Raw genomic sequence first — 7,605 nt, forward strand, 5'->3', positions numbered from 1 at the left:
TAATCCTACCTTGACATTTAGCTGAAGATTGGTAACGTATTCCTTAATCGTGTTCGGTTATTAAAAAGAAAAGAATGTCAAAATTAAAAATTGAAACAAAAGAGCCACTATAACAATAAACATTTCATTGACCGATTCGGCCCATAAGAAATCCTTCATATCCAGGTAAAACGAGGATTCACATATTTCAAATCTATGACATGAAATCAAACAGACCAAGAAAAATCGTAATTACACAACTCCACGTGCTCCTCTGTCTATTTATATCTATATTTATGTTTGTATCGGGTCGAAGGAAAATCGGCAGTCTTCGGAGGTAATAGCGATGGTTAAATTAGATGGCGTCTACTCTAAAATGCTGGTACATTATAACGGGTCCATGCATTGTTAATTGTTTCTTTTTGACTTTTTGTAATTTTAAATGTTATGAATCAAATCTGAGAATTTAAGTCAAATTGGTGATCATGAATTTGACAGATAATACTTCTTTAAGCAATTTCACATACATGCAAAGTGTAGGCTTCAGAATTAAATTGTATGCACCACGTGCGCTCTTCTTTTATTATTCATTGCAGTGAGTAGCAAAAGCAAAGATCGAAAGTATCAAACGTTTAAGCACCATATACAGAAGTCCAATTAGAACATACTTAATATAGTATAATAAAGTCATAGGAAAAGCTGCATCATGTGAGTGTTGATCGATGCAAGTGATACTATAGTTCATTCGTTTGCTTAAATACTGCAAATTCAGCAATTATTGTGCTCATTAGGTCTTTCCACTTTTCTGTGGAAAGACCTATTGTTTTTGTTCTGATTATTATTTTTTTTTTTTTCTTCTTCCGCCACTTTTATTTCTTGCGTATAAATTTTGTTTCGCAAGATGTCGCTTAGATGTTTGGTATATGATATTGAACAGTTTATGCGCCTTTGAAATTCACCCTGCGTAACTGAATACTTTTCTTTGTAGGAGTTATCTCCCCGAAAACTGTCTTCCTTGTGACTGCATCTCCTCCGTAACCGTATAAGAAAGCGACAAATTTATTTCATAAAATTGCTCGTTATATCCTTCGCATGATTTGTTCAATTTTGACCGAAGCCATACGAACACTCCATATGAGAGTTATTTCCCCTAATGCATTTGAAATAAGTGATATGCATTTGTAACTGGTAAACCATAAGTGATAGAGACCTAGAGTCTGTTGATTTGAGGTCCTTGGTCCTAAAGAATAGAAAACTAGGTCAAGGTCAAAGGTCAAGGTCATGTTGTGATTTTTTACATTAAGTTCATATCGCTTCTTCCTAGAAAGAGTTATAGATATCGACAAAACAATTTAACCAAAAAGTTTGTCACGACACGTGTTTACTAGAAAATTTTTGTCGAAATGGCACGCGTCATTTTATTGCAGGGTCAATGTCCCTGTTATGGTCGAATCAACAAATTACTTATCAAAACTTCAAACTTTGCAGCATCATGTTGTAAATGTTTCTTATCTCAATTATCAACCACAGTCTACAACTACACCCCCCCCCTTTTTTTTCAACTGATTTTTATACGACCACAAAAAATTTTTGCGGTCGTATATTGGTATGACGTTGGCGTCGTCCGGCGTCGGCGTCCGAAGACACATTGGTTTTCGCACTCTAACTTTAGTTTATGTGAATGGATCTCTTTGAAATTTTATCATAAGTTTCAATACCACAAAAGGAAGGTAGGGATTGATTTTGGGGGTTATGGTACCAACAGTTAAGGAATTAGGGGCCAAAAAGGGGCCAAAAATAAGCATTTTCTAGTTTCCAGACAATAACTCTGGAACGGTGTATGGATCTCTCTGAAATTATACTACAAGTTTCCATACCACAAAGGGATGGTTAGGATTTGCTTTGGGGGGTTATGGCTCAAACCGTTTAGGAATTAGGGGCAAAAAAGGGGGAAAAACAAGGTTGTCCTGGTTAATGGACAAATACTTTAGTACAAAACATATTATAAGCAGTGTAAGGGAGATAAATCAAATACATCATTGAAATTATCTCCCTTACACTGCTTTTAAATTATGTATAAAGTAATGGCTAATGATCAATTAAGATAATTTAAAACAGTGTAAGGGAGGTAATCCAAATACAACGTTTTGGTTACTTCCCTTACACTGCTTTTAAATTATGTTTAAATAAATGCATATTTATAAAGGAAGACCAGTAAAAATATCTGCAAATGTTGCATCTTTTTTTTTAAAAATCCATATGAAAGATTTGACACTATATTTTAAATTCTATTATAAAATAATTTAATTTTGGATGTAACGCGTCTTATGATTGGCTGACGTTGTTTTGTTTATCAGCTCATAGACATAATTTTGTCATGTGACGTGACGTCATCAACGTTTTTTCATGGTTTACTCCGGTTTAAAATGAAATTTAGAATTAATTTATAAGAAATGACTGTAATATTTTTTCTGTCTATTCGAAATAACATAAAAAATGTGGTGCACACTTTAAAATAACCCGCTACGCGGGTTATTCAGTGTGCACCACATTTTTGATGTTATTTCTTCATAGACAGAAAAAATATTACAGTCATTCCTTAAATAGATTAAGTTAGCACTATGGTAAATTTAAATGGGTAATTATGGTTGCAAACTCCATTGGAAATTTGATTGAGATTATGACCATATCTTGAGGGAAAGAATTTTTTGGGGGAAAAAGGGGGGGGGGGGGGGTAAAAAGAAATTGTGGGGGGTCAATTTTTTCTCATTTCAGATTTCAGAAATTAAAAAGAATTATTCTTCAAATATCATTTTTTTTTCAAATTTCAAATATTGAAAAATTTCAAGTGGTAATCTTTAATTGCACAGTATGTCGCATTAGATTTGTAAATTCTTTGACCACATTTATTTATTTGTTATGCCTAATCTAACCGTGTATTTAGATTTTTAATTTTGGGTTTCAGTTTTCAAATTGGTCTACATTAAGGTCCAAAGGGTCCAAAATTAAACTTTGTTTGATTTTAACAAAAATTGAATATATGGGGTTCTTTGATATGCTGAATCTAAACATGTATTTAGATTTATGATTTTTGGCCCAGTTTTCAAGTTGGTCCAAATTAAGGGTCCAAAATTAAACTTTGTTTGATTTCAACTAAAATTGAATATATGGGGTTCTTTGATATGCTGAATCTAACCATGTATTTAGATTTTTTATTTTTGGACCCCGCTATCAAATTGGTTCATATTGAGGTCAAAAGGGTCCAAAATTAAAATTCATTTGATTTCATCAAAAATTGAATTATTGGGGTTCTTTGATATGCCAAATCTAACTGTGTATTTAGATTTTTAATTTTGGGTCATGTTTTTTAAATTTGTCTACATTAAGGTCCAAAGGGTCCAAAATTAAACTTAGTTTGATTTTAACAAAAATTGAATTCTTTGGGTTCTTTGATATGCTGAATCTAAACATGTGTTTAATTTTTTGATTATGGGCCCAGTTTTCAAGTTGGTCCAAGTTGGGGTCCAAAATTAAACTTTGTTTGATTTCAACAAAAATTGAATATATATGGGGTTCTTTGATATGCTAAATCTAAACATGTATTTAGATTTTAGATTTTTGGCCCAGTTTTCAAGTTGGTCCAAATTGGGGTCCAAAATTAAACTTTGTTTGATTTCAACAAAAATTGAATATATGGGGTTCTTTGATATGCTGAATCTAACCATGTATTTAGATTTTTTATTTGTGGGCCCGCTATCAAATTGGTTCATATTGAGGTCAAAAGGGTCCAAAATTAAACTTTGTTTGATTTCATCAAAAATTGAATTATTGGGGTTCTTTGATATTCCAAATCTAACCGTGTATTTAGATTTTTAATTTTGGGTCCATTTTTTAAATTGGTCTACATTAAGGTCCAAAGGGTCCAAAATTAAACTTAGTTTGATTTTAACAAAAATTGAATTCTTGGGGTTCTTTGATATGCTGAATCTAAACATGTGTTTAGATTTTTGATTATGGAGCCAGTTTTCAAGTTTGTCCAAGTTGGGGTCCAAAATTAAACTTTGTTTGATTTCAACAAAAATTGAATATATGGGGTTCTTTGATATGCTGAATCTAAATATGTATTTTGATTTTGGACATTGGACCATAATAGGTGAATTAAAAAAATTCAAGTTCTTAGACCACATTCTTTCTGTGTCAGAAACCTATGTTGTGTCAAATATTTAATCACAATCTAAATTCAGAGCTGTATCAAGCTTGAATGTTGTGTCCATACTTGCCCCAACTGTTCAGGGTTCGACCTCTGCGGTCGTATCAAGCTGCGCCCAGCGAAGCATTTTATTTTTTAAGTTATCCCATTTCTATGAAAAGAAAATCGTTTTTAGTGCCTTACATTATACTGTAAAATGCCTATCCTTCTTATGTACAAATTTCTTTCTGAAATAGAAATCCATCCCTGCAAAAATCTGCTCCAATTCATGTATTTTCTGAAATTAATCGATGAGACACGTGCGGTCCGCTTGATTGCGTAATTAAAATCAATGTCGTAGAAATCGCTCCTTTAAGTTCGTAAATATTACTGAAATCCTACAATCAAATTTCTAAACATGCATTAAAATACAAATCTGTGCTCCCGTAAACATGTGTACGTAATATGTATGCGTGATCCGACATCAATGACCTGTACAAAATAAAAACAATAGTTATCGTGTTTCTCTGATCAATACACATGTGCTCTGTTCAACGGTCTCCCCTGAAAAGAAATTAATATTCTAACTCCAGACATATATATTCGAGGGTCACGTGATCTCACAACATCATCTCGCGCGGACCTAAATTTAGAATAAAACATTGCATATCCAAATAAGGAAAATAAAACTTCCAAGATAAAATTTACTCCGTTTTCCTACAAATTCAATCAAAATGCATACGCAACAAATAGATGAAAAATGGAAGTCCGAAGTAACATAGAAACTAGAGAAAATTTATAAACGAATGATGCTAGGATAAATTTTTATGAGGACATCTCAGGCGTCCGTTTAGCTGTGCGGGATGTCTAAGTACGCAGTCACGTTCGGTCAGAACATAGGCGTTATTTAAGTTAGCTGCGTCGCACAGAGAAAGTGCCATGCAATCAATCAATCAATCAATCAATCAATCGACCGACCAACCAACCAACCAACCAACCACCCAAAAAACCAATTAATCATGTTTTGGAGGGGAAAGACCGTTTAACAATTGTTTTTAAAACAATTGATTTATATTTTATATTGAGGTTATTCAACAGTTGACCATACATGTAGTGGAGATAAAGATAAAATCGCTTATTTTAAGAGTTTAATGGACCAATACACCTCACGGCTGAAAATCCACACGATGATAGAGTAAACATTACACCATCATTTTAGCCCTGTCGTAGAGTTTTTCGACGATGCAGTTTTTTGTAAAATCGCGATAAAGTGGGAATTACCGATTTTTTGTTATTTTTATATAACACGGTAAAGCTTACAATTAATTCCCGAATAAAGATATCGGCAAATACTTGCTATAAAATGAAAGAGTAGTGTATCAGTTTTGCTTTAGTTAAATCAACGTTAAATGTCATATGAAAATACATATTGAGTGAATTTGAAGAATTTCAATTGCATGTGACATTTGTTTCAATCTTACTGTCTGTCAAAGTATATTGAATTTCTTGAATACATCACCCTAAGTTGATTTTTACAAAAAAAAGTGGAACAACCAATACTTTAGAAGTTTTAATATGTCAAAGTTTGACAGAACATACAAATCACCTTTTTTTCATAATACTCATCATAAATCAGTTTAACTATTAAATTTTTACCTACATAAATCAAGTTGCGCTCCCTTTTCCTATTTTCCCTGACTAATGATTTACTGATTTTCACAATGAATAAAATTCTACATTTTCTTAAATTTTGTAAATAAGAATATAGATGTGTATCAATGTTTGTCTCTAAATGTTTGACTTAGTGCAGTTGTAAGGTTAAGTAACTTTTGAGGTGTTTGTATTCTTGTTGAGGTTTTCGAATAGACTAATTTTAAATCACACTGGAACACATGCGAATTAATCCGGGAAGTGATGGACAGTCCTGATTCCATTAAAAAAAATAAAGTACAGACTGTATCATAGGTCGTGTTATAAAGCATATACATGTAAATGTAGAATGAATGTTTATAAATTTGAATTAGGGGAAACCTATGCTTATCAGCGTGTGCAAAACGTTCCGCAGATGAATCAACTTGCGTTAAAACACGTTCCATGGTACTACCTTCAGACTGGTCTAAATGTTCTTCTGTAGACAAAAGTCATACAAACGAGATAAGCAATTAAGGCATGTCGAGTCGATTGAGCGTGCAAATTATGTTTTAAATGCCACAAAGCACCAGTCCGACTATCCAATGGTAAGTTTACTCTCTAAAGTCAGATTATTTCAAGGACAAGACGCTGCATCATTCAGAATGCATTGAAACACTAAAAGCTTGTTTTGAAAACTTCTTGGAGTGTGTCGTGGGCGTGTTTGATCGGTACAAATGTATGATCTGGAACATTCTACAAAATCAGCAAAAATAATAAGGAGGTCTATTTCAAATGGTGGTAGATCTAAGGTTCTCCATGTCATTGAAGGCACATTAATTATAGATTGTACGAAATTTCTATGTGCACCCGAAAAAATAAACAGGGGTTGATAAGATTTTTAGGTGACTATGAACTTCTACACTTCAATGAATTTGATTTGCAAGACCACACAGAAATATTCTTAGCGGGATCTTTTCGAAATACATAAACTGTTAGACAATTTTGGACCAGAACTATATAAACACAGGGAAAGGCAGATACAAGAACTATTCTGTCATCTCTTTTTGCTAATGAACAGATGATATCAAGGGGTCGCATTGTCATAAAATTACCAGACACTTATGTTTTACTTCTTTGTATAAGGTATTTTCCACAGATGTCAAACATAAGGAATTGTGGTTTCAGACTGGATGCATTTCCTCAACCAAAGATGTAAGACGGTTCATACCTGTTTACAACATATGCAAAGTTATAGGACCAGTGATGTCTTGAACACTACCAGCTGCTCACGTTCTTACAGGATGCGACACGTTTTCTTTCTTCGGAATTGGAAAAAAAAACAGTTAATGTACCAAAGTTTGTCAGTCTTGCTGGTTCTAATATTGATACATCTGTTGCAGTAGAAAGTCAATTCATCGCTGATCTATATGACATGAGAGGCAATGTTCAATCAGTACATGATGATCTCAATAAAAGTCAGCGCTATATAAGGATGACTTCTAAGTGAGACTATCTCATTCAAAGGCATCATTCAGGCTATACATTCTTCAAGTTTTATTACTCTTAAGTGTACGTCTGACTGAATGCAATATATAATCGCCAAACCACCACTTAGATCACCTTTTGAATATGTATGGAAATGGGGAATAGCTCCATAGTTCCAATATATTTGGAAGGTCCAATGTCCTCTGACTTTTTCAGGACCGTGTTTGTACATGTAAAGGCAAAACTATTTGTAGCAAATCTTGCTTACTAACATATTTTTTGTCGTGCACAAGCATTTGTTGTTGTAAGGACAATGTTGA

This window comes from Mytilus californianus, unplaced genomic scaffold (assembly GCF_021869535.1).
Source record: "Mytilus californianus isolate M0D057914Y unplaced genomic scaffold, xbMytCali1.0.p SCAF_9, whole genome shotgun sequence".
NCBI classification, from domain to species: Eukaryota; Metazoa; Mollusca; class Bivalvia; order Mytilida; family Mytilidae; genus Mytilus; species Mytilus californianus.